The following is a 10,109-nucleotide window of genomic DNA, read 5'->3' as shown; positions in this document are numbered from 1 at the left end:
ATACATTCAAGGGAGAGAATTCAAGAGAGAAACCAAGAAACATTAAAAAGTTCAAGAGACCGCCCCTTTGTAGATAGGAAAAGAAACACAAGTCCTTTCTTGCCCTTCCTCAGCAAAGGGCTTTTCTGAATGAGGTTCATGGCAGCTCAGTTAAAAAGGTCAGTGATTTTCTCACCCTGGTTCTATTTCACTGAACTCCAGGGAAAGCTGCTTGAGGTATAATCCTTTTGCCAAGATGCAATGAATGCAAAACCTTTACTATCTACTCCTGTGGTTACAATTCATAAAGCCAATCTTGGAGACAAACTGTATCCTGTTGTCTGTAGTCAGAATTGTAAATGAGCTGCTGAGACATCCTGCTTAAGGAATTTCCTTCAAAAAGGTTAAGATTAAATTGCCCTTTGGATTAGTCTGAACATCCCTATTATAAAAGTCGCTGAAACTAGTAGGCAGAAATACAAATTTCAAGAAAATAAAAGATAAAAATGTCATCTCAGAAGGCAATGCAGACATGTGAAATAAGGCTTATGTTCTCAGTAAATACTTAAGAAGTTATATCTGTTAATAGGTTCAGCAATAACATCTTAATAGTATTAGAGAGAAAGGACATGCACCATAAGTTCATTTCAGAAAATAAAATATAAATTATTATTAAAAGAAATATATTAGATCAGCTAAAGGAATTTATGAGATTACTCAGAACATAGTCATGAACTATACCTCCATTTTTCAAATGCATTAAAATATTTCACTGACCAAATAAATAAAGTGGTGTTCAAATTAAAATATATAGTTCACTAAATGCTAGGTTTTATGATTCTCATTGTAAGCCATGACCTCTTTTGCCTTCATCAAGGAAGTACTATCACTAAGGTTCCCTTTCCTTTAAACAGACACATACAGAACACATAATTTTACAATGCTGATATATTATTATATACAAGTATTTTAAACATTGTTGTAGAGACACATAATGAAAAATAAGGATCTCTGCTGATTCCCAGAACAAATGCGTATAGCTATTTTTGCTTTTAGTTCCCCTGATAGTTATTTTCATGTCTCTCAGTAATTTCCTGATTCATTAATATAACTAATCTCACATATGTGTGGTAACTACAAGTTCTACTTCTGCTATGGTAGGTAAGAATGCGCTGAATTCCTTTTCTTTCCTATTACCCATTCATTTTTATGTTAGTATTTTACTTTCTTAGCATGTGCTACCAGGATTTTCACGTTCTACTTAAAGTTTTGTTTTAGGTCATCAGGCTTACACTTTGTAATATTAAGTAGGCTTCTTCCTGTTTCTTCCATTCTTCTCCAAATTGCATCAGTCAAATTCGGTTTCACATTGTAAAGCTTAATGAATCTTGCTCTGTTTGTGCCATATAGTCAGATTTCTTGTTAACAAATTGACCCAAAGTATTGAAAATTATTTATATGCTATACTTTGCAGACTATAATTATGATATCATTGTTCCCTAAAATGCAATTCAAGAGCTAAAGTAGCATGCTCTTAAATAGCCGTGGCCTTTCTGTAATTCCAGGAAGAGTTTCACAGGGATTCTTCTGACTTTTTTAGAAGTCACTGAGAATACATTTTCCCTCATTTGGACCTGAATTAATGAATGCTTTGATTCATTTCATTTATGTGATGATTGTGTTATATTATTTTCAAAAGTGTAAAGTTGTTTATTATTTTCTTCCTGGAATAAGACAATTTGTTTTATCTGAAATGTTCAGGCATTTCATTTTATTCTTACATTCTATATTTGTTGTTATATTATAAAGTGTGCTACTATTCATTCCAGTGAGGACATTTTATTCTTTCTCATAGGGATATTTGAAGATGCACAAAGATGAAAGATGGACATCTTTCTGGTAGAGATGGACATTAGTTCTGGTATAGTTTTAGTGTATTATGTCATTGATGCTTTTCTTTTTTGCACTGTTGTTATCTCTGTAGTTCCTTTCTGGTGTTAGATTTACTGAATGAAATTTCAGACTCGTTAGAGTTTTCAACACAGAAATTACTTTTTAAATTTTCTTTTTTTTTTTAACTATTATTTCCCCTCTAAATCAGCTCTTCCTTAATCATCTTTACACTTTGTGCCATTCTTCAGATTTCCCTCAAATATCTGTGTTTATTTATATGTTCATAATTAAGAATAGGAGACATAGGAAAGAAGTTGGTATCGCTGTATGCATATCAGAGGCTTATAACTCCCAGGCAGTCGGGAAGAGAGGATGAGAAAATTGGATATTTTTCTATGGTTGAAGAAAAGAAAAGGTCAGAGGCCTGGTACCAAATACTTAGGACTCTCTTCTGGGACATTAACATTATATTCTGTCCTATTTTTAAACAATTAGTTTATAGAATTATGTTCATTTGTTTGTTTTCCCCTTTATGTGGAAGTTTGACTATTAGGTCTTCTGTAAAGAGAGACAGATAATAAGAGAGTAAGAAACTATTCATGATATATCTACAACCAGTCCTCATACACATATGCATAGAGTGTCTTTATTTAGAAATAGCACACTAATTATATGGTGATATAAGTTCTATGAAATACGTATACTTATGCACACATATGTGAGATCTTTGTAATATTTGAAATGTTACTGGTGTCAATATTAATAACTTACTCATAAGCATATAATATACTGTTTCTAATTTCCTTTTACAGAAAACTGTTCATCAGACTATTTGTTTTTCTTCCTGACATTTGTTCAGCTAATCACCCATCTTTTAACCTCTAAAAAAGTAAAAAATGGACAAAGAAACCCCAAATTTAAATGTTCATTTTATTATTTTTCCATCTGTTCAGTAACATGTTTTGCTTTGATTTCTCTGTTCTGAAATGAATGATTTGATGTATAGTTTTGGCTCTATATTACTAGTAAAACTTGATTTTCTGATCACTTTAAACTCTCACCTCACTGATTCTACTGGTATCAGTGACAATTACTTTAGGAAAATCTTTCTTTTAATAATATGACTACTTCTGTATTACATCCCCTAAATGTATAATTTTGAAAGTCTGCATGTGCCATTATTTTATATTCTAAAGATCATTCCCTCTGTAGCATATCCTTATATCTAAAACCTTTGAAGAAATAATGATTTTAATACTTCTATTTGCATGTTTGATGATCCACAAACTCTAAGGTCAGTGTGATTTACTTAATTTCATGTCATTATCTCTTATTTTACTCACATTAATCTAAGTAATTCTTCTATACCTCAAGCCAGTCCTAAAAGTGTTCTTATTTCAATTAAGACTTTTAAGGGTTTTTAAACTGTCATTTAGCCATATTACACCTTAATTGTTTGTGTTACTCTTCCATGAAATGTTTCCAAATGGTTTTTACTCTGCCTGAGGTGATGGGAAAGGGCTGGTATAAAGTCATTAAGTTATGTAGAATAACTTGATGAATTATAATGACCAGCAGGGCTTCTTCCAAATCTTAATTATCACTGTAGTGATCCAACTAACCAAATTTGAACAAGATTGAACATGACTGACCACTAAATCAGAATTCTTCTGTTTCTAGGTAAAATCCATTTTATTATAGTCATTTACTGATAGCCCACCCAAGTTTGAAATTTCCTTCATCTATTTTGTAGCAGATATTTACATTTTATTTCCCTATTACTATATATGTTCACTATTAATATGTAAGGGTTTATCCACTTTATTATATAGTGAAACAAATTTCAAATTAAAGTAACCAAATTCTTCAAGTATATATTGAGTGTTTTTTTTTTCTTTTTCTTGCAAGGAACTCATATCAAACTACACAAATTTTATAGCATTTAGGATCCTTCAGTATGTTTTTCTTCATTACAAGATTAAAAAGTTGAATTCTGATTAATCCACATTCATGTTCTTATTCTGATCTCTTGATTATTTCACTATGATTGTCTCTTAACTGGCTTCCTGACCTCCAGTCCTGCTCCTCTACTACTGATTCTCCCCTCTGCCCACTGTGATCCCGCTGAGACACATACAATACTTGAATTCAGTCTCCTTGCATGCCTCCTCTTTCAAAGATGCTTTAAAGACACAAACACAGTCTAACTCCTGCATTTCTGTCTTTATATATATATATATAAAACATCATTCTTCATTTTGCACATTTTTCTTCTTTTTTATCTTGGTTGTAATCCCTGTGGACTTCCCACCACCAATTCACCTGTGTGCTAACATCACAGGATCAAAACTAGGGTGGGAAGAGTGTACAGAACTCCTGCATTTCTATAGAATACTTCCCTATTGTTCCCATTTGTAGAATGCAACAAAGGCATGATAAATTGCTTGAAAAGTCTGGCATCCCATTGTTTTTCTGATACTATTTATTTTTATTGAAGTTGTGTGGGTTCATAGCCCTACACATGACTCAGAGGTCCAGGAACTCACCTGTTGAGATTATGTTACTGCATCACAACCACCACCCAGGCACACAATCCTCTGCCAGGGTCCAGCGTGTCCCCTCACCTGTGCTCTCCATCTTCCTTACCCATGTGGGCACTCGATTTTACAGTCAAACATCTAGGATTTTTTTTGTTTTGTTTTGTTTTTGTTTTTTCCTGACCCTTGGTTCTGTTTCTCTATCTCCTATATGTAAGCAAAACCAGAAGGAGGAAGGCGGATACCAGATGGTTCCACTGATATTTGGCATTAGCATCCTCATTCCTGTTGTGAGTCTTTCTGTACCTTTGCACTTTCTCCTGAATTGTCCTTCACCAATAGTGTTCTCAGACAAGACCCTGCATGTTCTTCTCTCCAGCTTATAGATCTGACTCTGTTTTCTACCACTTGCTCCTTAGTGCACTGTGCCTCAGTTTACTGAACTTGACAGTATTCCTGGACTACACCAACTTGCTCCTGCCCCTTGGCCTTTAGCTTTGCCTATCTCTGCCCGCAATGTTCATTCTCCGTTTACATGGCTTCTGATTTTCAATCAGTTTCAGCTTCTCAGTCATTCTCATCATTTCTTCTAAAGTAACATTTCTGTCCATAATTTTTGAAGTGAGTCGTGAATAGTATTTCCTTCATGATCAACATGTAACATTTCACTCTACATGACTAACTTATTGTTCAATTTCTTATTCAAGAATGGAGCTTTATGAGGAAAGGGGCTATTTCTCTTTGATTGACAGAGGTACCCCTTGTAATTCAACCAAAACCTGGCACTTGGAGTTCAGCAGATTTTCCATGAATGAATGAAATGAATGCCAATTCTTGCTTGCCTTTCAAGATTCATGTTCAGCATTCTTTTATCAACACTTCTTGACACACCACTTGACAAACTGAATTATTATTTTTACTTAAACATCATAAGACCAAACTTAGCACTATTTCCCATAATGGATGTGTACTGCTTGTTTATTATTATCCTGTTCATCCTTCTAAATAGAAAAACACTGTCATAAAAAGTTAACTCCTGGGAATTACATTTTGGTAGAATAGAACATAAAGCCCATAAATGTGTCTGCAATCCTACAGTCAATGTATTTATTTCAAAGAAACCAAGTATTTTCGATAATTTCAATAAATAGACATAGGATTTTTAAAAATATTTATTTATTTATGCACACAGAACTGGGGTTCAGGCCAGAGGTGCAGGGGTGGTGAGAGGATTCACCAGAGACAGAGTGGGGAGCAGAACAGACAGATCGATGAATTAAATTGCTGGGGGGAGCAGTGGGCAGGTCAGGAGAGGTCTGCCATGCCATGTGGGTCACCTCCAGGGCCGGGGATTGAACTCACACTGAAGCAGCTGTGGTAGCTTGCAGTGCTGTGTCCTAACCTGTGTGCCATCATGGGAGACCCTAAAATGAATTTTAATACACCTACAACTTTCACAAAAAAATATATCTCAAAATAAATTGTAGATCTAGGTATAAAATAAGGAATTCCCAAACTCTTAAAAGAAAACAAAGGTGAAAATCTGGATGATTTTGAGTGTGCGGTAACATTTTAGTTATAGTTTGAAAGGCAAGATCCATGAAAAAGATACCTGATAAACTGAACTTCTATTAACATTAAAAACTGCTCTGTAGAAGACATTGCCAGGAGGGTGAGAAGATAAGACATGATTGAGGAAAAAAAAATATTTGCAAATGATATATGTGATAAGAGAATGTTATCTAAAATATATAAAGGACTCTTAAGCTCAACAATAAGAAAACAAGCAAATAAAAGATGGGCCAAAGACCTTAACAGACATCTCACCAAAGGAGATACGCAGATGGTAAGCAAGTACATGAAGAAATGTTCCACAGCATCTACATCAGGGAAGTGCAAATCAAAGGAACAGTGAGAAACCAGTACACAAGTGTCAGGATGGCCGGAATCCAGTATTCTGACAACACCAAATGCTAGTGAGGAGATGGAGTAACTCTCATGCATTGCCTGCAGGAATGTAAAATGACAGAGTCTTGTACAACTGTCTTTGTACAAAACGAAACAGATTTTTTTTTTTAAGATTTATTTATTTGTGCATACAGAACTGGGGTACAGGCCAGAGGCTCAGGAGTGGCGAGAGGCTTCACCAGAGACAGAGTGGGGAGCAGAACAGGCAGATCGACGAAGTACTCTGCTGAGGGGAGCAGCAGGCAGGTCAGGGGAAGTCTGCCTCGCCATGTGGAATCACCTCCGGGGCAGGCGGGAATTGAACTCATGTGGAAGTGGCTTTAGCTTCTCAGTGCAGTGCTTTAACCCGCTGCGCCACCAGGGAGGGCCCGAAACAGATTCTTACTATAAAGTTCTCTTATTATGTTCCTTATTAATTACCTCTCTCACCCCAAAGGGGTGAAAACATAGCCACACAAACTCTTGCACACAGATATTTACAGGAATCTTTTCATAATTGCCAGCCCTTGGAAGTAATTGAAATATATTAAGATCCTGGAATATTATTCAGCAATGAAAAGAAAAGTGCTATCAAGTCATGAACTGCTATGGAGGAGCTTTAATGCATATAATGAAGTGCAAGAAATGAATCTGAAAAGACGAGGTACTATAGCATTCCACCTATTTGATATTCTGTCAAAGGCAGAACTTTGAAGGCAATGGAAACATTTGTTTTGGGAGAAGGAGAAGCAAGAGACTGTAAAGGCTTTTGAGGGAAGTGAAATTACTGTGTCCAACACTATCAAAATGTAGACATGTCACACTGCATTTGCTCAAACTCAGAGTGCTGAAAACCACAGTGAACACTAATGTAAGTATGGACTCTGGGTGGCTATCGTGTGCCGCTGAAGGTTCATGAATTGTCAACAATGTACCACTTTAGCAGAAGATGGAAGAGTCTATGTCTATGTAGGGTACTGGACTCATGTGGGAAACACCCACACTTGCCTCTCAATTTTGCTGTGAAAATAAAATTGCTTAAAACAAAGTTTTGTTTGTTTGTTTGTTTTTTTATAAGGAAATAAATGGGAGGTTATCTCAGCACAATGTAAAACAATCAACTAGGAATTCCCAATTTTCTTTAGCACTCTTACCCTAGTTGGTGTATTGCCATACTGAAAGAAAGTCCAATGGTGTTTAAAATTACAACCAGTAAATAATGTTTCTTAAACACTAGTGAATAAAAGCCACGTGGACCAGCAAGCAAAACAGTGCCCATTTCTGGGAACAAAGACACCTGTTTGTCAAGCTTCCCTGGTGGCACAAGGGGTTAAGTCTCAGCACTATGAAGCTAGCTACAGCCACTGCAGCACAAGTTCGATCCCCGGCCAGGGAGTGACCCAAAGTGCGCAGGAGACCTCTCCTGTCTCCCACTGCTCCCCTCAGCCATGGGTTTCAGTCAATCTGCCTGTTCTGCTCTCCACCCACTCTGTACCCTAGCACCTCTGGCCGGTACCCCTGCTTTTTTATGCATGAATAAATAAATCTTAAAAAAAAAAAAAAGTCATCATCGGGCCCTCCCTGGTGGCACAGCAGGTTAAAGCAGAGCACTAAGAAGTTAAATCCACTTCCGAATGAGTTCGATTCCCACCTGCCCCGGAGAAGATCCACATGGCGCGGCAGACCTCTCCTGACCTGCCCGCTGCTCCCCTCAGCAGTGTACTTCATGGGTCTGCCTGTTCTGCTCCCCCCTTCTGTCTCTGGTGAATCCTCTCACCCTCCACATCTCTAGCCTGTACCCCAGTTCCATATGAATAAATAAATAAATCTTTAAAAAAAATTAAAAAAAAAAAGTCATCAAAACAATTTTTCTCTCAGGTACCCAAGAACATAAAATGGAAGGGAAAATGTGAGTTTCCCTTGAAATTCTTTCAGTTGGCTAGTTTGTGTGGATTACTAAAATATATAAAGAAATATTCCAAAAGAATCACCCATGTTTCATTTTTGAAGTGTCAAATTAAGCTGTATTACACACATTCCAGTTTTATTAAAACATGTATATAAATATATTTCATGTTTTATTAAAACATATATAACTACATTTCAAGACAATAAATCTTGAAACATTTTTGAAATGCCCATTGTTTGACATATAACAGAAGTATCAGTATAAAGAAATCTTTCAGCTGTTTAAAGTTTTACTTCCATGCTAAATTAAAAAAAGAAAAAATGAGTTTGAGCCTAAAGTTGGCTTAGAACAAATATCAAAGTCCATACCCAAGTAAAATTTCCAATGTGTAGATTTGAAGATGTGAAAAAGTGTGATGCCTTGTTATTATAATTTTCTTCCCTTTCTTAACACCTTGGAACATCTATTGAATATGATAACACCAGAAAAAATGTAAATCTGGATGTGTGAACATAGTGAACATTTAATAACCTAACCAGAAATCAAGGTTTTGATCACTTTATTTTCTCTTACTAATTTCTAGTATTTCTGCTTTTCCTGAACTATGTAGTAGCAAAAAGGGTCCTAGAATTTATACTCTTCTCTTTATATGCTCTCCTTTGTTTTTTTTTTCCTCTTATCTGTTGCTATAGCTCTAATCTCTGTACTTATGACACTTAGCTATATTTCTCTTTGTTATTATCTCCATCCCCGAGCTTTGAATAAATTCTCAAAGGCCTATATGCCATTTCCACTTGTCTCTCTTATCAACATATTTCAAAATGGACTCATTCACTTTCTAAGTAGCTTCTCCACCAATTTCATTATTTCTGCACCTCATAAATTTCCTAGACTTAAATATCTTTCAAACTGGGGTTATGACTGGTAGCCATAGTTTTCTATAGAGCAAATTTTTTGTTAGTTTATTTGTTTGTTAATGTTTAGCCCATGATGCTGGCCCAAAATAGTGTTAGCAAATAAATAGCAGTTGAAGGACTCCAGCAGTAGAGACATGGTGTCGTTTCAAGTGTAGCAAGTGGAAAAAATACTTCATTCAGCTGCATGGATGGAGTCATAGAAATATCCCCTCTTAACAGGTCATTGTCCTCTGCTGGGGTCAGGGCTAAGGGGAAGGGGCTCTGGGCACATTTCAGCTACCCCTTGTGCTTGGATGGAGAATTTGCAGTAGTCAGCTGACTCTTATCTGTGGTGAATCTGCAAAGAGATGCCAAGTACAAAATCATGGGCTCAGGGAAAAGCTGAAAGGCTGAGTGAGATGGACAGGCATTCTGAAGATGAGGGTCAGGAGGCAGAAGCTGGTGGTCCTCATCAGCTACTGGAACATGTAAGTGTTCATATGCAAGTCCTACTATGAATAATTCCAAAAGATGACCAACAAAGTTGCAGAGCATTACTATAGTCACCTCAGCGAGGGTCCTGGACTCCTTCATGAGTCGGTGGTCACTGCTAGTGGCTGAAGCCACCAACATGAGTTGTACTATTGTAGACATACTGTCCTCCTATCGGGAATGTTTAATACTCACCTATTATTTGCTTACTCTGGATATCTCCCACTCTGCAGAATGATCCCAGTGACAGTTAAAACCTCATTACAACACCAACAGATCATGAGGAAATGTTCATCATTATGTATATATTGTTATGGACATAAAAATCAAGACTGCAATGAGATCCCGCCTCACTCCTGTGAGAAGGACCCCCATCAAAATGCCCAAAAGTAGATGACTGGATTAGAAAGATGTGGTACATATATACAATGGAATATTACTCAGCAACCAAAAAAG

The sequence above is a fragment of the Condylura cristata genome, unplaced genomic scaffold, assembly GCF_000260355.1.
Source record: "Condylura cristata isolate star-nosed mole 26May11 unplaced genomic scaffold, ConCri1.0 scaffold00014, whole genome shotgun sequence".
NCBI lineage: Eukaryota > Metazoa > Chordata > Mammalia > Eulipotyphla > Talpidae > Condylura > Condylura cristata.
Note: the sequence above shows the minus strand (reverse complement) of the source record.